Below are 23,327 nucleotides of genomic sequence, written 5' to 3'. Positions count from 1 at the left end.
TTTGGAAGATATAAGAAGAGGATATGGAAGAGGAAGTAAATCTTTTGATATAGATAAAATGCAGAACACTGTGGGGACAAGAAAAGAATCATCCTTCTGCCTCCAGTGAAAACATTGGCTTTATTGAGCCAGGAACTGGAAAGGGTTATTTTTTTCCTTGTGCTGAAATACCTCCAGACCATAGCTAGGAGAGGACTGGGGCACTTGCCTGCATTAATTTAATCTAATATGGAAAAAATATATGTTCTTATGATGAATTTCTAACACCAAAGAATTTGTCTGTTTTAATAAGCCCAGAGAACCTAGGTGTCTGGTGATTTCTTGTCATAAATCAGGAGTTCATTAAAAGAAAAAAGTATGAAAAGAAGGCAAAGATTCTGGCAGGAGTCTTGAGAAAACAATTGAAAAGCATTTTTGAAGTTTCACTCATTTTGGTGCAATATGTGCAAAGGCCACAGCTCTGAGCAGTAGTAGTTCTGAAGTCTGCCAACTAAGTACCTTAAAGCTCCTGAATGTACTGAATTTTAGACCGAGGAGTCAGCTTTCTGCCTGTGCCTGGATATTGCCTGCTTAGAATGACACGCAAAGCTGGGGTTGTGGGAGGGAGCTACAGGAAGTCATGCTACCTGACCAACAGGAAATTCAAAGTGCATCAATTCTAAGAGTCCAAAGAGCTGTTGAAAAGTAAGATAAGGTTCAGAAGGGGATTACTGTGTCCTAAATGTGATATTTTTATTGAGAGGGCAATGCTTAAATTACATTTTTATGAGCCAGAGTGGCATACCATCACTTTTTCATTTTACTGGGAAGCTTGCTGTGTTTCTCTGGTTCACAGCTGCAGAACGGATTAATTTTATCCTCTACTGAATGAGACCTTCAGTCCCACTGTAGCTTCTTACTTGGAAGCAGCATGTAAGGGTACTACAAGACAAAAATTATTATATCATCAGACAGAGTAAAAGAGAAATAGGAATAAAAATGGATAAAACACTAAGACTTGATTCAGCAAAACATTTATGGGCATGTTAGCCTTAAGCATCCCTGGTTAGTGAAGCACCAAAGCATGTTGTTGGGCTTAATTGAAGTTAATGGGATTTACACAGGTCCTGAAGGTAATCATATGCTTCACTGCTTCATTAAATCTGAATACAAGTATTAAAAAGGCAAGGTTTATCCTCAGGGAATTCCATTGAAATACACAGTGATACAAAACTATAAATCATTTTAAGGTATTTATTACTAAAATTCATACACAAAAATGTGCTAAGGGAAGTGCAGGGTGCATGAGAGCTGAGCCTCAAAATAGCACTTTGTTTAACAAGATATCTGAGACATAAGACCTGGTTCAGTGTAAAATCAGAAGGAACTACAATGAAGCCAAGGCCAACGCAGCTGATATCAATATTAAACCCCAGAGAAGAGGATTTTCTAAAAGTGTAGGGAGAGGGGAAGAAAAATGGAGAACAGGTCCCCGGAGAACATGATAAATGGCGATGGGTTAGACAATATAGTTCTGCTTCCAAAAGCCAGGCTTAATCCTCACTCAGGAGTAGACATTGTGCCACATATTTAATCTATCCCTTAGAGAGAGTCAAAGGATCAAAAGCATCACAGAGATACTTAAAGGGAAAGGTCATATTCCCATTGAGGACTAATGACTATATCCGTTCCTGCGAGCATGGGGATTTCTGGTGAGGGAACTAAAACTCCAGTGTTTCCAGCATTAACTCTGGCTGTAGGGTGTCTGCTGTCACAACAGCTTCTTGAACCCTTCCCCTTTACTCCAAACTACCCTCAGGATGTGAGGTTGCAGCTCCCCATGTTTCTCCTACAGCTTTTCCATACCTTTCAGCAAAGGGATTTCTTTAACAAAACTAAGCTCTGTGATCAGATCACCCAAAGCCACTGCAATGTCTCAAAACTACCAAAGCCTTTGTGGTTACAGAAGAATTGTAGAGAGCTGCTATAATTTAAGAGCAGGGATTTTTTTTTCCACTGTAGTGGTTCAATGTGTGTTGTGTGCACACATGTGCTTCAGCACAGATGGAGATTCAAATGAATATCAGACCCTTTGGTGTGAGTTCAAATTTCCTGAAGGTGTTGGAATGTCTGTAAAACATCAGATGCCCTTTTGGTTGTTTTTTTATAAATACATTTTAATTCTCTGCTGATTTGACATTTCACTTTATTTAGGAAAAATTGGGAAAAAAATTACAACATATTGAAAAAACTTATTACCAAAAAAAGAACAGGGAAAGGGAAGGAGGCTTGTGTGTCCCTGGCAGCTACCTGCCTTTCTTATACAAAGCCACCTATGATTCTTCTACAACCACAGACAAGCCAGGTTTTCTTTGTGCTCTGTCCAGAAAGGAAGTTCAAAATATGTATATCTACTCCAAAGCTATTAATCTTTTTTTACAAGATTATTGAGGAGAGTAGAGAACCATTGTCATATTTCTTAAAATAAATTTTCCCCAAAGCTTCAGGAATCTCTAAAGTAAGGTTTAAGATATCCTTTCTTTTTTTCTCTCCTAACAGATTTATCTCATAAACAACAGTTACTTTCTGACTGGTTTACTTTTATATTAATTATATCAATTTTTCTGTTTCTTTGAGGGGAAAAAAAAAAAGTGGAGGCTTTAGACCCCTGCATAGCTCACTTTAGTTTCACCTTGCTACTGTCAACCCAGACCCACAGTGCTGGAGAGATTGTCCACTCACAAAGGTTAAAGGATATATTGAGTTGAAGGATATATTGAAAGAGTTTCTATATAGTCAGTAAGATCAAAAAACCAACAACCTTTGAACCTTTTCCTTTTCCAAAATGGTTTCAATTGCATATTGAAAGTAACATAAGGCAAAACAGCAACAAAAATCAGAGTCAGGTCCCTAAACAAATGTCATCACCGCTTAGACTTCAGTGAGGGTGTTAATTATTATCACAAAGTGAGGAAACCACAGAATTGTTGGACCAAACACACGTTTCATGTGGAGAAAGTAGTACAAACAAACCAAAAACATATATAATTTTTCATGGAGTAGAGAGAAGATCCATCTATTTATTCAACAAGCCCTAGGGATCCTCCTCTGGTACAAACTATCTAACCTAGTACAGTACAACTTGCATCCCAAGACTGTCACAGCCTTCCTTATGCCTATAATTTATTAACTATCTCAGCAATGAGATTACAACTGGGATAATTCTGAGTGCCATTAAGAAGGAGGTTGTTGTATAAAATCTACATAACTGTACCATGACACCAACACTGGAGAACCAACCTTCTCCCATACACCCACATTCACCATTCTTTAAGAAGACATTTAAACTAAACTTAAGACATGCAATTATTCCACCTAGCTCTAGGACATAGGATAGAACTACTGAAAGGAGTGCTATACCTTATGGATGAGCCATGCACATGGTGAAAAAATGTACTTCTCACTGCAATATAGCATAGGGAGCAGTGATGCACATAGTTCAGAAGTTATCCCAGAGAACAACACACACTGGGGACTTCACATTAAGGTGGTAGAAAGGTCAAAGTAAGCAGGTTTTGAATAATCTGTCTAAAAGGAATTCTTTTCCCCCCTTTAACATCAAGGTGATTTGCTACCTGAAGCTGAATAAAAAATAACATATCCTACACATATAATACAGGAACATTATCTAGCCATGTAACAAAGATTTTGTTATTTATGGACCAATCTAGGAATAAAATTACTTATAACGCTGAAATAAAAATAGAGATTAGGCAGTTCACTGATCTGTACTCTCAGAATTAGGAAGGGCAGATCCTTTCCTGGTATGCAATCATCATGATGAGCAATTTTTAGAGCATCTCCTTGTTATATACTGATGTCATATATGATAAAAAAAGCTAAGCTGACACACTTAGGTTATGTCTTTGTTACCACATTTTCCTGAATCAGAGCTGTGCTGACAGACATTATTTTTAGACTGATAGCCAGCAACTTTTCATAGGTATGGACAATGGGTGTATACTGGGTTCAACAGGTGAAATGTAGGTTGAGAGAAGGCAGGAGAAAATCTCCAAGTGCCTTACAAAAGTGATGGAACAAATTTCACAAATTGAAACTTCAAGTCAACCTTATTGAACCCCTGGAAATTCCTAATAACGGAGTCCCAGAATGGGTGCACTGAATACAGTTAAACTGGTTTAGTTTAAGTAACTTCTAACTCTTAATTTGAGCTAACTTAGCTTAACTTAAACCATGTTTAACATGGTCTAATTTTTCAACTGACCCATAACAATTCTATTACTATATTTTTTATCAAAATTTTTTTTTAAATGTCTCATACTTTGAAATTTGCAAGCAAAATCAGTTTGCAAGCAAAGCCAGTGCTGCAAAACCCACACCTTTCCTTGAATTTACTGCCATCTTTTTAGAAAGTTTATTTAAAAGAATATAACCCAAATATGTGCTTTTCTATGAAGCGCACTTTTCAAGTTCATTTTGCCAGAGAAAATACTAATTTTCCAGAATGGCATATTTCATTTGCTACCAAAAGGACTGACTGTAACATAAAGCGGGTGGCTCCTTAAGAAGAAAGAGAAACAATTTGACATGGTAGGTCTGGTATCCTTCTGCAATATCAAATGAAGCCCTACATTTTCAAAATGATGCATGGGAACTTAACCACGTGGTGCCCATTAAAGTCAATGCCAGCTCTCATGGTTTATGAGGTCACCAGAAGTCCTTGATGGAATTACACTCCCGTCCTGCAGGGCGGATTCTCTTGTATCAAAGATATAATCAAAGTCTATAAAGTCAACAAAAACATCTGCAGTCAGTTCGCTCAGATTTGGATCACGTATTTCCACTGGAAAGAGAGAAACAAGAGGGAAATAAATTACTGAACAATTGTTAGTGTAACAGCATGGCATGGGTCTTATGTTGATACATATTCCTGTATCTAAGGGGGAAATAATGTCTTCCTGTGGTCATGCTCTAGGCATCTAAATGAAAAGAGAAACACTGGGGAATATTCCTCAGAAAAACAAAAGGACATCCTGTGAGACTGCAATTACAAAATAATTCTTTAAGCATACTTAACAGCTATCATACAACATACCAAACAAGTATACTTGAAGAATAAATAGTCTGGGTTCTTTGTGCATCACATGCATTTTTAGAATTTGCTGTACCGGTGCACATATATCAGTTTTGTATTTACTGAACTGAATCTTTTAATATCTATCAAAATAGTAACATTCAGCTTCCAAAAATGAAGCCTGGCACTCAATTTGCAAAAAGACTTTGCACATTGCTGTGTTTTAAAACACTCAGTAGTTAATAAAAGACTGTGGTCTATTGGTGTATTGGTTTTCATATTCTCTCTGTTGGAATATGATCTTGCTTTAGCAATAAACTGATATGTTGATTGAATACTTTCCAACTCTCTAGGTTTCTAGTAGAGTTCCTGGGGATGTATCACTAGCAGAACAGTGACTGTGCTAAAGAATCTTTCTTGGAAAATGAAAAGCCATGGTACCTCTGGGGTATCCTCCTATGTAAGATAGAATCATTTTCTTCAAAAAGTAGGCATTTGTCAAGGTGCATGATGATATTCATTGTTAAAACACGGACCAGAAAGTTTCTAGAAATTTGTCTGCTTATCAAACATAGTCAGGATTCAATCAGAGTACGAAGTGTCCTAAGCTCGTTAAGAATTTAGGGAGCAATTTGTATGCACACATGCATTAATACTTGCATACCTTGCAAACAAAGGTCTAGAAAGAAGCAGACATGCTTCATGAAAAAGATTTGCACAAAGCAAATAAATAACATCTCTGAGAGAAGCAGCAAATTTGGAAGCATAACAGCCAATGGGAAAAAGATTTATCACCAGGCGTTTTCATGGGTGCGTGGCGTCTGTGGTTTAATTAGGTTTCTGTTATCCAGGGCTACATTAATTAGGTTTTTGTTATCCAAGGTTACCAGTGGGGTACCCTGGCCCTCCAAAAACATAAACAGTGCAAAACTTATTTTACAGCAGCCCACAAGATGGAGAGGAAAAACAGTTGTTGTTTCAACATGGCACCTCTCTGAACTGGGGAATATAGATGATACAAATATAGCCATACTGCTTTTTGATTCAGGTGACTTCACACTTACTGCCCTACCTATCTACAGGCTGGATAGGTCACTCACTGGATAAGTGTGAATTAACCATAAAAGGAATGCAGTGCCGTATCAAATTAATTTCTGTAGCAGATGTGGTGGCCGTGGCAAAATTTCAGAAGCTTTGAAGGGCCGATCCCAGTGGTACCAAGGCTTTTCATTTTCCAAGAAAGATTCCTTTAACACAAGATGGAGTACGTTTTCTTCTGTCTTTTGTTTTAGTTTCTGTTATTACTATTCTTGGGAAAGAAATAGCATCAGGAAAGTTCAGAGTGGGGCAACATTTTCATTACAGAGGATTGAATCACCCAGTAAAGGATAAAATTTACAGCAGGAATCCTGTGAAAGAAGCATTGTGTATGTATGTTCACATCCAAACCTTATGATATAGCCTGTAATATTTTACTTTTTGCAGCCAGGCTCCTTCCCTTGCCTTTGCTTAAATGAGCAGTCAGTATACTCACAGCTGGCCTGGGCTATTCCCCCCTCCCATCATCCCTTCACCCCTCTGAACATCAAACTCCAGATAAATTTTACTGATAAAGCCAACACTAAGTAGAAAGGAAAGTATGCATTCTTCATGCTGTACAGCTGAGCAGGGCTAAATGGCTAATAAAAAGTCCTGGGCAACAACTTTAGAACAGGGAAAGGGCTGGTGCTGTGGGTGAAACTGAGAGGAGAGGGAGGCTGGTGGAGGGGGACGTGTCAGTCCTTGAGCTGGAGCCAATGCCAATCCCTCTACACAGTTTGAGCAACACTACCTCAAAAGTGCATGGTTTTTTTCTGCAAAGTGTTTGACTTCCATCTGACGGAATTTTGTGTGAGCTGAGATCAAAGATGTTTGAATTAGTTTTATAAACAACATAACTTAGGTAGGTATTTGACATGGGTAAATACTTTGTCAGCAGCACAGAATTATTAATTATGAATTTGCAATTTCTCATCTTACACTTCTGCTCTAATGCCCTATTTCTGAAGAAGTATTCACAACCACGATACAAAGGCTGGAGTATTACATAGCCCAGGCTTTTAACGCGCTTTTTACAATGAAAATATTAAGATACCTATCATAGAATGGCCTGGGTTGGAAGATACCTTAAAGATCATCTAGTCCCAAACCCCTTGCCATGGACAGGCATATCTTTCACTAGACCAGCTGTCTCAGAGCTCCATCCAACCTGGCCTTGAACACTTCTGGGGATGGGGCATCTACGATCTTTCTGGGAAACCTGTTCCAGAGGCTCACAACCCTCACAGTAAAGATTTTTTTCTAATATCTAATCTAACCCTATTCTCCTTCAGTTTAAAGCCACACCCCCTTGTCCTGTCACTACATGCTCTTGGAAAAAGTCCCTCTCCATCTTCTTTGTAGGCTCCCTTCAGGTAGTGGAAGGCCGCAATTAGAACACCCCAGAGCCTTCTCTTCTCTAGGCTGAATAATACCAGTTCTCCCAGCCTTTCCTCATATGAGAGGTGCTCCATCCTAATCAACTTGATGACCCTCCTCTGGACTCACTCCAACAGGTCAATATCCTTCCTGTGCTGGAGACTCCAGAGGTGGATTCAGTATTCCAGGGGAGACCCCACCTTGAGTATAGGTATTGAGAGACTGCAAGTTCTTAATTAATAATTCTATGCTGCTGGAGCTGTCACTTAGGCTAAACCCGTGAGCTCCTTCAGCCTTGCCCTCCAAAGGGGCTGTGTCACCGGTGCCTCCGCTACGACCGCGGGCGCACTCTCCTGTACCGAGCTCCCCTTTTCCTTCCCGTCACCCTCAACCGGCTGGGGCGGTACAGAACCATGCAAACCCTCACCGTTTCAGCAGGCCAGCGCCGGGAAGCAGGAGGTCGCCGTTCCCAAAGCAGCAGGGAGCGGCGGCCCCGCGGAGCCGCGGCCCGGCAGCGCAGCCGGGCCCTGCGGGCGCGGTGACACGGCCCGCGCCGCCACCCAGCGGGGCCGCCAGGGGGCGCCCGAGCGCGGCCGCGCCGGGATCCCGGAGCGGGGAAAACGTGGGGAGCGTTCGGGAGTCTCCATGTGGAGGGCAGATTGGCGGACATTTACACCGAAGCGATCGCAGGGTAAAGTCCAGCGCTCGGCCGGCACGTTTCGGGGAAGGCAGAAACGCAGGGAGAGCCGCGGCGGAGGGTGTCCGTTTGAACGCTGGTTAAAACAGCTCCTTCCGTGCAAAGCCCTCAGGTCGCAAATGGAGCAGATACTGGGAATGCTTGCTAATAATTCTGCAGAGATCTGAAAGGAAAATGTCTTTTTAATTCACAAGCAGAGAAAAATAGCCGAGGAAAGGCTTTCCTTTTTCTTGCTGCCATTCTAAACCCCTGTTTCCTTCAGAAATGTTATCTACGCTTTTCTTACTCAGTGTGTTTAGATTAATTACTTTTTCTCCTTCAAATGATTGACACATAACAGATACATGAAAACAGATTGATGTAATCTTTGAGATTAGGACTATAAAACAGGAAAATCCAAATTAATTCTTCAGTTTAAAAAACAAACCAACAAATAAAACAAAAAACCACACAAACAAACAAAAAATCAAACAAAAGAACCACCACCATAACTCAGAAAGGTATTAATTATTAGGAGGAAAAGTAGCTCATGCTTTCCTGTTAAGTTATAATATGAATGGTAGCATTTTGAACTCTTGGCCTAAAATAGTTATATTGAGCTTTGATCCATAGGACGTTAACAGACGGGAAGCAGAGGAGTGAATTGGGGTGAATTTAATAGTATCCAGAGATAGAATAATTAACTCTTATGGTGCCTATTAGCAGCTAGGGTCTGAAGGAAAACACTTTATAAAAATAAAACCAGAAAGGAAAAAAGGCCATTTCTGGATATTGTTAGGTAAATAAATTTTTTGAGAGAAGGGTATGACATCCATCCATAATACGAGTCATGAAATTAAGGCCAAGTTTGTCTTCTTTATCATCCACCAAAGAGGATCACTGTTTGCTAACAGGCTGAAACATTGTAGGCCAGCAGTTAACTGTCCCTGCTCACTCTTGAGCTTTTATTTTCTTCTTATATTAGTAAGCTTTTCAGTAAATTTACTCTTTTCACAATACATGTATGAGTACATGGATTAATGAGCCTTCTTATGAGTCATAAGAGCTTCAGATGCTCTTCTTTCTTTTCAGCCTTGTTTGTTAGCTAGATATCAAATACTGTTTGGTTAACACAGAGACTGGGTCTGTGTAGGCTGGCTCAGTAGAGGATGTAGCATTATTATACTCCCTGATTTACTTCTGAGTGTCCACATCAGTTCGTACAGCCCAACGTATTCTGTCTTCCTTGCCATAACCACCTAAGCTCAGGCTGTCTATAAATGCAGCACCATTATGGCTGTTCAGTGATATTAATACTCCTCTAGGAAGGAGTCTGAAAGTAGCTTTTTTGCCCAACAGAACTTAGATGAGGCTTAGAAAGAGTGTATTGCCCGCAGCAGAGATAGGCACAAGTGCTGAAACACAAGGTGGTTGTACTCATGTGTACCTTCCTGTTTAATTGCCATGTGAATCGCTGATCTGTTCACACAAAAGCCACTGAAATGCCTGAAAACAACATGCGGGACATATTCTGTAGCTAACAGCCTATAGACTGAGAGGTAAAATAAAATGATTCCATAAATACTGGAGAGATGCTCTTTACATCAAAAGAAACAGCACTTCATTTTCAAAGGCTAAAACATCAGCACAGGTGACAATGTCTTTCAAAGTGTAGAGTAGATATTAACCCACTTCACTAGAGCTATGCAAAACCTCAGAAAGATGTACTTCACATGATTATGCATTATATACCAAAGGGAAAGGAAGGAAGGAAGAAATTTCCCCAGCCTTTCTGCAAATGCATACAATAGAACTCATTGAAAAGCCTCTCAGTATATTGCAGTACTGAACAGTAAATCAATGTAATCTGAATTTCTGCAGTAGCAGGAAACTTTCCAAATGATCGCTATAAATGGAGCACATGTTTTACGTATAGGTTACTATTTTTGGCAGTCCATCAAACTCCTTTGATCTGTAGACAGTGGGGTTTCATCCAGCCAGCAGGACAAGAATAAAAGGTCCATATTCTGCCAAGATCCACTCAGAGCAGGAGATGGGGAGCTGGTTATGGTCACACAGCTCTACGACTGCTGCTCTGTCAGCCTGAGCCCCAGCAGAACTTAGATAAGCTTGTGTAGTTCAAGTACACCCTAACTAATCCCAGCCTGTTTTAGTCCCTGAGATGTACCCCTTAAGAACCCAGAGCACTCTGTTTTGTTTCTGTGGGTCTCTCAGTCTTTCCGTGTGCCAGCATGGGAAGAAGAATTGGCACAAGAGCTGTTTATACCACCTTGCACCGGCTGCATGGCTCCCTACACAGGGAACATCCCCCGGGGCCAGTTAAGACAGCGCCCTGCAACACCTGCACAATACAAAGTGACGGAAACCAGCACAGAGAGTCTGGCCTGCGAGTCCTCAAAATGGAAAAAGGCAGATAAAAAAAAACACACACCAAGGCAAGGGAAACCAGGCATCACATGAGGATTAGAAAGAAAAGACCAGAACAAAAATTTATAAAATGGGGCAAATCACTTCCTGACTGCAACAGAGCTGAACTTCAAAAAAGATCCACTAAGCCCACAGCACTGCTGGCCAGGATGGACAGTGTTTGAGTGTCCTTCCTCTCCTCAGGTTCCTCGTCAAAGATGATGTCAAGATTTATGTGTCCCTTTCTGAAACAGTTCTACAAGTTTAAACTAGCCCTCAGTCCATTAGAGCCTCCATATAAAGGAGTGAGCGGTGAAGTGCTTTGCCACACGTGGATAATGCACTACAGGACACAAGTGTCTGACAGCCGTGATTTTGTGGATCTCCAAGTTGATTCCAACTATATGGTGAAGCCAGAGTTGACAAAGAGAATTACAAATATCTAATTTGCCCACTACGTTCCTTTTTTTTTAAACCCTGAAATTCATTACACCCATGGCATATATATAAAATACATTTTCATTAGCCCGTCATCAAAGTGCACAAATCCTAAATCTCCTCTGCTGTTCTGAGTGACATATTTCAGGAATAACTACTCAGAAATAACTGCTGTAGATGTGTCTGGCTGCTGAACATGAAAGTATGGGTGCTGCTGACTGCCTGGCAGCTGGCCCAGCATTTAACCCTGCTGTTTTAAAATGTCGTAAAATAAGCACAATTTAATCTTTTGAAACCTTTTGGTCAGTGACTGTGATTTCCGCAAAAAATGACTTCAAAGGAAAGACAGGCACCTTTGTTGATGCCTTTTTAAGCAGTCATGAGTTCCAAATTATTTTAAAAAAGGGAAGCAGAAACCTCAAAGTGTGTTACACCTCCTCAGAATTAGATGCTGAAGCGATATGTAAACTGGGCTGTAAAAATTGATCCTCCACTAGTGATGTGGCTCAGAATGATATAATTAAAAGATAATGTCAATGGAAAAAGAATATCATCGTAGACTAATGGGCTCCTCCTGACACATAAATACCACAGCAAAACCTCTATTTTAATGAAAAAATACCACTTAGAAGCCAAGTAATTTTATTTTCAAAGCAGGATGTGTTGAAAATGTTCTATTTCTGTGGATATATTTCTGTTTTGCCAAACGTCTGACACAGAATTAACACTTCCACCTTGCAGTCTTCATGTAATACACAACATTCCTCTGTGCCTCTAAAGCACCACGTTTTACCTGTGCAAAAAGCAGCTGAACACTTCTGCAAATAGTGTTCCTTTTTATTAGTAAGTTGCAATCTTAATATAGACCGAAGGTTTTGTTTCCAAACTTAGATGCAGAAAAAATTATGCATACTTAATTGTTTGACATTCAACTTGATTTAGAGAATGTGAACATTCCTAGACATGAGACTGTTTAGGGATGAGGTGACTGTTTGTCAGCCCAGTCAAAGTTGAGTTAAAAATACCCTCTAAGCGCATCAGAGAGAAAAAAAGTAATGTGAATAATTAAACATATTTCCTATCTACATCATATTACTCTTTTTAACTTCACAAAAAAACCCAAACCAATCAACCAACCAGAAAGGTAGTGTTTCTTCTGTTCTTCTCAGATTTGGTTTGGAAGAAATGCCTTTTGACATTTCAGTATTAAAGCAAAATGATATGAAGAGCATTTGATCCATCACTGTATGCTAGGATGCTTTGAAAATGCCTACCAGATGTGGCCCTCAAAAGTCCTAGGCATCTTCTGCTTAGTTCCTGGCTTTAGACCAGTCTGAGGAAAGAACTGGCTGATGAGCTGCTCAGACCAGGCTGATCTGGATACGATCTGGATGACTGTTGTCACCTACATAACTTTAAAATCGAAAAGGGAAGTGCCTTGCAAGACTAGGCGCCTCCAGGATTAGGCAGCAGCCAAGCACAGGTTTCTGGAGAGCACTTTTGGATGCTGTTCCACCTACATCCTGCCTTAGGTGCCTAAGTCCTTTACTAGAGCTAGCCAGAAAGGCTAGATTCCCATTGAAGTCTGGAGAAGGATTTACATTAACTTAAGTGGATTGGTTCAGGCCTTAAAATGAGAACCATGTGTACATCCTTACAAAGAATCTGGTCCCCTCTGTTTATTCATTGTGACTTCTCACTGTATTGAACCATTCATACACACTAATCCACAAATAATATGTCAAAAGATGTTTTGGAGGATAAGAGAGTTATGGACTTTCATGCTTGTAGTCTGTGCTGTTCTGTGCTGTTCTGGCCATACAGCAGCCACCCTGGCTAACAGGCCAGTCAAGCCACATACACCATTCAGGTCATACATAAGCTCTAATTGTATTACTCGTCTGGCTCGTCAATACTTTTCCATGGAACCGAAGGAAAGGAGAGCATATGGAATAGAGAAGCAGGAAAACTAATGAATGAAAGAATATAACTTTCAGGGTTCTGGCAATGTTTTTACATCCATATTTTGCTCCACTCCCCTGAGGTCACAAAAAGCAAATGGCATATTCATTTCCTTCCATCTGTGCTATTCTGAACAGCAAATGGGAACTAATATCTAAACTTTCCTAATAAGCAGGGATGGGAGAAGAGCTGGGTAATAATTAGCTACTGGCTAACAATGCCTTGTAGATTATGTGACTTTCAGAGTGATGCTCATTGTAGACACATTTTTCTTCTTCCTTTTCCTATTTTGCAACGACACAACACTTTTAAATTAAAAATTAAAAAAAGCGCAAATTCTTCCCAAATCCTACCCATCACACGTGAAGCAGCAGGAGCAGATCCATGCAGAGCCAGGCCGGCGCTGTCCCATTTTTTACATGCAAGTCCATGTAAACACTGGGACGAGGTGGCTGGCCAGGAAGCCCTGGTGGTGTTGGATGTGTGGCGATGGCCCCCCCTTCCCTGGGGAGAGGCTCAGCTCCAGCTGCAGCTGCCTCCCCCCTGCTGCTGCTGGCAGGGCCTCCCCACCGCCCCGGCAGCTCGCTCCCCCCACCCTGGGCCGCAGAAACCAGAATTTAGTGACCTGGCGATGCAGCAAATAAATAAATGAATGGAGCTGGAGAGCTTTCTGGAGAGGCCTGCGGGCCGTGCTTCCCAGAGTGAAGGAGAGGAAAAGCGCTTCTGTAGGCGTCTGGCTGGCTGGGTTCCTGTCAGAATAATGATTTCAATGTTACTGTGATTTCACCAAGCGGCACGCTGGGCCTTGGTAGGCAATTTTTTTACAGTTGTGAATGTAAATAAGGCATTTATTTAAATTGAACCTCTATTGTACAGAGAAAATATAAGCTGGGAGGAAGCACTGCTGCTTGACTGCTCTACGGGACTGCGATGCATTTATACAGCAGGGAGCAGGACAGGTCTTGCGCATCACCAGGCAGGACTGGCTAGTATTTGCATTTAGAAATGTAGTTTGAGGACAATTATTCTGCCACCAACCTGGTTAGCAAGGCAGCTCTACACCTTGGCTTCCAGTTTGTAAAATGAGTGTAATGATCATGCCCAGAAAAAGCCCCAGAAAAGACATTTGGGGAATATGAAAACCCTGGACACATACTAGGAAGGAAACAGATTTCTGCTCCGTAACAATATCCACATTTCTGAAGAAAAAAAAAGACCATGCAAAAATCCAACTGGAAATCCTGAGATATTTCTTTAACTAAAAGTCTTCTCCTAAGCAGCACAATACTTATCTCATCCTAAAAGATTTCATTTGTGAGAGTATTTATAAGTTTTATGTTTCAGTTGGTTTCTTTTCCAAAAATACAAAATAATTTCAAGCCAGAGAAGCAGGACACTATTTTTCAAAGAGAAAAAAAATAAACAGTTTTGATCAGTGAAAAATTCTTCTAGATTTTTAATGTCAAAAAAGGCATCCAAACCCTTTTCTGTGAGGAAGTTTCATTTTCAACCAACTCGTATTTATTTTCCACCTAGTCTGGTCCAGTAGCACCTTGTACCCAGGTACTGGCAAACCTCTGCTGGGCTTTTTTTTGAGTTTGATGAGTTTCTGCCAGTTCCTTGATGCCTAGGAAACACCACTTTACTGCCATGGCAAAGCCTGTCTGAGTTTAAAATAAGGGTGGTTCCTGCCTTTGGTTAGGCTACTTTTTTTTTTTTTTTTTAATTTTAAAAACATTTCCCCTTTATTTTCATGGTAAAAGGTATTTTCAATATTTTACAAGAAAATACTGAATGTCCTTATTAGCTTTAGGTCATAAATGCCACAAAACAGATTTTAAAACTGGAATAAACCCAACATAAATGCTTACTATTGGTGAATATAAGGGCATACAAAACAGGGCAGTAAAGTCACTATACAATATCAGTAAAACCATTAAAAAAATCTGGAAAAACATCAAGATGGCTGGCCTCTTTGTAGTTTCAGCACAGAAAAAAAAAAATTGAACCTTATTTCTAAATATTTTCCCTAGTGGGAAATAACAGCTTAAAAATAATCCCAGATGTATTCATTTGTGTAACATTTTTCTGCTTGCAACATATAGGCATGGAAAAATTATCGAAGGTTTCAATTCTGGACTTGTATTTTAAAAATGTCAAGCTTTTGAAAAACAGCATAATTTTTCCTTAAAAGCTATTCATTTACCTGGAATGTTGGCCAGCAGGCGTACGTTATGGACTTGGTTTAGCTAAGATTGAAAAATTGCCCGAAGGCAAAAGAAAAGTAGGCAATTTTTGTGGCTCAGATTATGTCCCCACACAAAATACAGCTGAGTTGATTTTTGAACTGACATATAAAAGGATTTTGCGAGTATGTGGTCTTGATAGTGATCAAAAGCTTTTTAAGGTTTTTAAAAAGCTCAGTGATTGTTATTTTTATGTTGTCTTCTTTACAATCAAAATCTGTATCCTGAGGTACAAGGAATTAGAAAGCTCTTGTTAAATGGCTACTGAAAACAATAAAAAGAATAGCAATCCAAACCCATAAGTAATATAAGTTGTTTGCTAAAATGTAGATATTTTTATTTAGTAGATATTATTATTGGGTATATATTAAAAAAACTACACATCCACTCAAATCTTCAGGAAGTTATCTTGCTAAAGGAATCACAATTTACTTTTGTACAATCTAGACTATCATCTTGAAAAGTTTTTTGTCTGGATAACATTTACAGCCCATTTTCTCTGACTAATTTCTGTGACATACAGTAAGTAACGTTACCATGTATGGGTGGCTACAAATAATTTTAACAGGTTGGACTTATCAGAGGTCTGGGTGGGTATTCCCCTCTATATATATGAAATCTCTTTTTTATGCAAGTGAGACTGTTTAATAAAAATAAAGAAAAGTCAGTGAAAATTCAGGGAATTAAATTATTCATCAAGAGCCAAGGGTACAGATATGGGAACAGGTAGGGCTGAGGACAATGCCTGTACTCTGACAGAAAGAGCCAAGCTCATGTTGAACTAGCCAGTTCCAAGAGCAGACTGTTGCTGATCAGTGCAATGCTCTGTGTGAGCTAAGTGAACAAGGCTGAGTAGTGTGCACATAATGCCCTATGACCAGGAGCATGACTATCTGTGCACAGTGTCCATGTCCTGTAGAGTGGGGCCGGTCCGCCTGGAGCCTGCCTGAGGAAGTCAAATGCAACACATGTACAGCCATAAGGATCATGGTGATCCAAGGGCCATGCAGTCTATTCTGTTCCCACAGAATTTCTCTGGTTTTCTATTTGAGAAGAGTGGAGTTTTTAGAGAGTCCCATAGAGGTTACCCTTCAGGAAATTTAGGGCCACCAAGACGATTAGAGGGATGGAGCACCTCTCCTGTGAAGAAAGACTGAGAGATCTGGAGTTGTTCAGCCTGGAAAAGAGAAGGCTTCGGGGCAGCCTAGTTGCGGCCTTCCAGTAACTAAAGGGAGCCTACAAGAAAGATGAAGAGAGACTATTTGCAAGAGCATGTAGTGACAGCAGCACAAGTGGGAATGGCTTCAAACTGAAAGAGAGTAGGGTTAGATTAGATATTAGAAAAAAATTCTTTCCTGTGAGAGTGGTGAGACACCGTAACAGGTTTCCCAGAGAATCTGTAGGTGCCCCATCCCTGAAATGTTCAAGGCCAGGTTGGACTGGGCTCTGAGCAACCTGGTCTAATGGAATATGTCCCTGCCAACAGCAGGTGGCTTGGAACTAGATGATATTTTAAGTCCCCTTCCAACTCAAACCGTGTTATAATTCCATGATTCTATTTTTGTACCATTCTATGATTCTATGAAATGGGGATGCTGCATGGCTGACAATATCCAGCTGGCTGGTTATTTCTCAAAAGGTGGTATTTTTCCTTTTGGTGTGCAGAGTGCTGCTACCCATGCAGTCCCCTTCAAATGCAGAGCATTAGGAGGCGCTTCAGACACAAGGTAGAATGACTCAGAGTGCTCCTGGGCTTTTGATACAACATGACAGCTTTGCCCTGGTGAAGCGAATGTCCACACTTGGGTCACACGTGATACTGCAACATCGTCCATGTACTTGGGAAATGGTGGTGGGTAGTGTCATAAATGGTGTATTCTCTCTTCTTCGCTAGATGTAATACCTCTTCAATGACAGCAAAATTTATTTTTTGGATACTTCACATTGCTCTCTGTGTCCTACTGGCAACAAACAGTTGTTTAGCTGTACCTCTCCTTGCACATGTGCTTCAGGAAGTTTTTGAGATAGCCAGTCAGACAAAGTGGGAAGAGTAAGTTCAGGTCAGAGCTTCTATACCTGTAACACAGTCTCAAGAAGAAAATGTGAAGAAGATGGGCTGATGTTTCTGTGCTCCGGAGCTCTCCACCTTAATACAGTCAGAAAAGAAAAAAACACTGAAAAAGTAGTCAACGAGGTCTTAATGTACAGCTGGTGAAGCTGGCAGAGAGATTCTACTTGATGCCCAGGAGAGCAGTCATGCCAAAAACCTGAGACACATAAAAATGCTGGGTGTCCCCAGCTCCCAGCTGCAGGTAATTAGCATATCTTAAAAGTCAGATCAATAAATGTCTCATTGCAAATTAAAGAAGGAGAATTTGTGCACACATCTTTGTTGTCCCCCTGCAGAGCAGTTGCAGGTGTCTTGGCAGATGAGGGAAATCAGATATGTGGCCTCTGGTTATATTCTAAGTATAACTTGGTTTACTTACACATATAAGTAAGTACTGGAACAGAGAAAATCAAACAGTATACAGGTAATTCCCCTTTTCAAGAGTCTCAGCTCATCACTAGAATTGGGATTACAAGCAACAATTCCACCTGAAGAACAGATTTTAATACAAGATCAAAGCAAATAGCAATCTCACCTTCTGATAACGCAGCTCCCTTCACACACAACTGTATATACAGACACACAAATTAAAAAAATTAGTATATTATCCTGGGAATGAATATCTATGTGCATGCTTAAATAAAAGAAAAATGGAAAGAACAGTCTGGAAGATTGAAATGGCACCATCTGGTGACACCTACCACATGGCATGAATGGCTGGTGAAGCTACTTTTGTTGTCTGAAGCTTTGTGAAACAGCCTGGTGTATAAGCATAAAAGCCTTTAACAGAAAACTCTAGATTGGCTGCTGCTTTTTTTATTCTGTTGCTATAGCTTGCTGTAAAGACAATTGCAGACAGGCATGTGGATTCAGATACTTCATTGAGAAATTACCAGAGTAAATCAAGTTATATATAAGACTCACCTCACTCTAATTTATAGTTCAGCTCAGACCATTGAACTTGCAAGTAAAATTTATGGGGGAAGAGCAATAAATTAAATTGCATAGAAACATAATTTTTGTCGTCCAGTTACACGTACATTTTGATTTAACACATAAAAAATGGAGTATAATACTAACTTGTTAATAAAATGTGCACAGCGCTGACATGTAAAAACAGTTTTGTAATTGGTTGGTCCACTCTGTTAGCCTTGTTGACAACACTAAATTTTCAAAACCCTACATTAGGAACACTGAACTAACATTATAAATGCAGAAAGCTCATAAATGCATACAACAGAAATTCATTTGGCCTTTGATTTTTCTCTTTTTGGGTGTCTTTAAAGTGAAAACTGTAAAATTACCACGTAATAAAACCCAGTACACTGAACACTAATTGCCCATTTATAAAAAGCTCTTTTCCTCCAATCGTGTAGGTGTGAGGCATAAACTTCTTGGGTTTTACGGAGCTGCGATTTATACTTTCAGTTCTGTTTCTCTCTGTTGCATTTCATCTTAAGCTTATAAAAGACGAGCTGGATTTTATTAATCTGCATCAGCATTCATTGGACATTAAATCTACGAAGATCCCTACAGGGTTTTAATTGTGGCTGAATTGCCAACAATAATTGGGCCTCTGACTAACCAGGGAGAGCAGGCCACCCTCGCTGCCGGGCACAACTGCAAGCTCCAACACCAGCCACGATAGCCCACTTTGTCAGCTGCCCGAAGGGAAGTTGTCAAATCTGGGACCCTGCTGCTTTATTCCTATAACTATGTTTTAGAAACACCTCACAAGTGGAATTGTGGTTGCCTCATCCAGAAAATGTGGAAAGGATTAATGTGGCATGTAAAACAAATCACTCCTGAGCTCAGCTGAGAAAGTGGGTATTAAAAGCACTCCAGTCAAAAGAGCTTTAGTGAAAGGGTCATGGTGATATACAGTCAGCACATGTTGGGCTGGTAAAGCTGCAGGGTGTTTGGAAATGGTAATGGTCCATGGGTGTAAATTCTTTCAAGACCTCTTAAAGGCACATGTGTTTCTTGGGCATGTTCTCCAAACAAGGACCTGTTATAGGTTAGATTCACTGGAGCTTTTAAACTTTATTGATTGGTTTGTGGTATTCCAGGTTTGCTTACTGGTTTGTTGTTTGTTTTTTTTTTAATGCTGTTGATAAACACAGAAAACTATCATGACTTAATCTAAAACTTATAAATCTATAAACTATGTTGTATGTAGCTTTATTGTAATGTATTTCAGAATGTGTTCTTTCTTTATGCCATTAATCACTGGATTCACAAGAGTTAAGGGTCTATCGACGTTTCTTTTATGAATGCAGGTTGGTTAAAACGTCTGTACTTTTAAGGATAAAAAAGTCAGATCCTTAACTTTGACATAACATTTAGTGTGCCTTTTAATATGTTTGTAACATTTGTAACATAATATTTCCTAAAGTTATTAAAAAGATGTTTCAAGGCAGCTTTTCTTGTAAAGCTGGGAAAACTTACAGTGCTTAGCAAAAGCTTTATTTTACAAGTTATTTTTTTCATTAGGAGTTTCATTGTGATTTAGCATTAAGAATAAAAATGTGATAACATATATGTACCATGTAGCCCTTTTTTACCCTAAAAAACTGCCACTATAAGACAGAAATGTCCAGAAAGGGTTTTTAAGCAACAACTCACCTTGAATTCTGTCAAAAACTTGAGGGTTCAGTAATTTCGTACATTAGGCCCTCTGTGCAAGGATCACTTCACTTACATTTGAAATGGAGCCATTTCTGAGAAGCATGTGTCAGGTGTTGAGCAGAACACAACCATATCTTTATGCAGACTGAGTGGCTGAGAAGTGGAACTGAAAAAGAAAAATGTATCTACTTGCTACAGTACTTGCCATGATATAATTAAAACCACTAATAATCACTTCCAACATGCACCGTTCAGTTGAGAAGGCATCCCTGCAGCAAGTGGCCTGCATTCAATTCTAAGAAAGCTTGTCATGGTCCAAAAGCCAGTATTTTAGGATTTGGCCAAGAGAATGCTGTTTTGGTTAAGTACACTAGAGATTAGGTTTTTTCAGTCTTAATTCTGAATGTATTTGTTTTTACACAAGGCCACTGTAGATTATTTTATGTGGTCATTTAACCTGTGTTCACTATAACAGACTTGAAAGCAAAAGCACAGATTGCAGTTACATGATGTGGTAGGTGAAAACATTTGTTCTGAATAATAATATTTAATTGAAATCGTATTTAAAAACACTGAAGAGTTGTTTTCATGCAAACCCACAGGACTGTTATGAACAGGGGCCATGGTTAAATGATCAAAAACCTACTTAGTCAAGTTAAAACAAATAAATAAAATAACATGTGACCTTGGCAAGATTTGGGTTCTACGTAGGTTCTGGTTCAGTGCCTCTGTCTTTGGCTCCAGATACAACCATGACTACAAATATTGTTTCACAGGCTTGAGCAATGACCCCATTTGTTACTTTTGCTTAGTACAGGTCTGGTGAAAGTCAAGATCAGTTGTTCTCCTGCAACTTTTGCACCATGCAATGAAGATCCAGCCATAAAACAAAGAAACACGAGGTAGATATGATGTTGCTGTCTGGCATCTTTATGGAAATCAGAAAGCTTTGGCAATGCTGAACTTCAAAATTAAGTTTCCTGTCCTTTTCCCCTTCAGGAAGGTGAAATGTGATGTGCCTGTAACCAATCTTGAAACAGATGTCCTGTAGCTACTTGGGTAAACAGCTAAGGTAACTGGCCAAGACACACTTAAATGTTTTCTGAAGAGACACACAGTCTAAAAAGACCAAAAAAAAAACCCGAACCCAAAAAAAAAAAAAAAAAAAAAACAAACCAAAAAAAAAAAGCCAAACAAGCAAAAACCAGAAAAGGTTCATAGCAGACATGGGTTGTTGTAATGTCATTGTTCCACATTGCAATAATGTGCAGGAAACTGGACAACACTGTAATCTGTAAACCAAATTATTGGTGTTCTGCCCAAATGTTTTAAAATCCAAACACCTGCAAGGAACAGCCAAATATTCTCAACAGAAGACTAGTCCTTCTGGGTTTCTTTACCCTTAAAAACAAACAAAAAAAATGAAATAAATGTAGGTTTATGAAATGTTGTTCTTTAAACTTCCTAAGCTACAGGGCATTTTTTTTCAAGAGTACATAGTTACTTTGTAAAAGTAAAAGTTTCCTGTACCTAGAAAAAAAGACACTGCTCACCTTTTGTTTCAGTTCTCATTTTACAACACTCGGTCTTGCTAGTCTTCATACTAAAAGCTCAAATCAACTGTTTTGCTGAAACACTGTGGGTTTTTTAAGTTGAAGTCTTAAAAGCAACATCTTTATAAGTTAAATTCCTAATAGCATCAACTCTGAAATTTTATTTCATTTTGAGAAAAGTCTGTTCTGTCTCACATCTAAAATTGTAGATTCAGATTCAAAGACTTTTGTCAGTATGTTTATCATCAAATCTGCAAGATCATTCAAAGCTGGAGAATCAGATAGAAGGAAGAAGAAGGATATAAAAATTCTTATTTTCTTATTTGCTTCTTTTCCTGTCAGTGAGGCTATAAAAATTTGATTTTAATTTATTATAATTCATTGAAAACCCCATCTTTCCTTTCTGTAAGAAGACAATCCAGAAAATATCCAAGAGAATAATACAAATAGTAAGTAGATTAAATAGAATGTCTCTCGTTTATGCCCTGAAGATGATCTCTTTCTTACCCAGAGACAAATTTTAACTATACTGTGGCCCTTTAGATAGCTGGAATTTATCAGATATTTCGCTGCCTAAAAGAAGTTAATTTGGACAGAAAAGCAGCCCAAAGTAGAGGGCTAATGAGCTCTCTGTGCAGCTCGTTAGTCAGCTGTTCGAGTTCTGACCCACCACCCTCAACCCCCCAAAACTGGTTTAATGTAGAGTGAGGCCTAAAGCACCAAGGTGTCCCTAAAATTATTCATCCTCTGACTCTTCTGCAGAATTGCCTCAAACATTAATAAGGACTAGGGCCTTGCTATGCTAGGAAATGTATAAATATTAACAAAACAAATGTTGTTTGCTTCTAGCAATAACAGTCCCTGTGGTTATGCCTCTTAAACAGGAAATCAGGTAAGAAGATTAAAAAAAAGAATAAAACAAGTGTGAGGTTTATTTTCCTCTTAAGTTAGAAAAAATCTGGGGCTTGTTTTGTTCCATACCTAGTGAGCTACATCCAGCTTGTTCAACAAGGCTTTGACATGGGCGGACCAAGAGTCAAGGTTGAATTTTCTGTAGGCCTGTGAGCAAAAATGAGTGGTACTTAGAGAAAAAGGAAAGAACAAAATGCAGAAATGAGTATAACAATGGAGGGGGGAATAGCTGAATGAGGAAGGAGAAAATTCTTTAGGATAAATAATTCTGATTAAATCATTTACATTTCAAAAAAAAAGGTATATTAGGGAAAAAATTACTCTGTGTATAATTTATCAAAATAGCTGTCTAACTGCCCTGTTTAAGAAAGCTCTCATGCTTCTTTTTAAACTTATTCTAGAAAAATATATAAATATTTTATGGATTCAATTTCTTTGAATTTCGAATTCAATATATTTGATTGGATATTTTTTTCCTTCCTGCTAAATTTTTTGTATTAATAGAGGAAGAAAACTGTAAACCCAAGGAAATCTTCACCTGGACCTAAAAGATATGCTGTGGTCCTAAAACAACACACCTTTTTTCCCAAAAAAATTTGAACAAAACTTTGCTCATCTTTTCCAAGAAACAAAAAGGGCGAAACTAAATTCATATCATCACAAAAGCAGCAAAATATGTAAGTTATCTCACATTTTCAGTTACTTATGTGGGATTTTCCTTGTGTCAGCCATTTCATGAAGGGCATGGACACCACCTAGTAACCCTGCCCAAAGCAAAGAGAAGGTGGGAAGGAGGCAAAAGTCCACTTTCTTCCTGCTGTTATTGCTCACAAGCTGATGCCAG

At 39.3% G+C, this 23,327-nt stretch overlaps 1 long non-coding RNA gene across 1 annotated transcript; it reads right to left on the bottom strand.

Moving 5' to 3' along the window:
• Nucleotides 1–3,892: 3,892 nt before the first annotated feature.
• On the bottom strand, nucleotides 3,893–8,122 carry LOC135424626 (uncharacterized). The gene is made up of 2 exons (XR_010435288.1): nucleotides 7,959–8,122; nucleotides 3,893–4,843 (listed from the first exon to the last, which is right to left on the bottom strand). It is a non-coding gene; the product is annotated as an uncharacterized LOC135424626 (long non-coding RNA).
• Nucleotides 8,123–23,327: the final 15,205 nt, after the last annotated feature.

Source organism: Pseudopipra pipra, chromosome 1, assembly GCF_036250125.1.
Source record: "Pseudopipra pipra isolate bDixPip1 chromosome 1, bDixPip1.hap1, whole genome shotgun sequence".
In the NCBI taxonomy this organism is placed as follows: Eukaryota; Metazoa; Chordata; class Aves; order Passeriformes; family Pipridae; genus Pseudopipra; species Pseudopipra pipra.
This window is presented reverse-complemented; position numbering and strand designations above follow the sequence as displayed.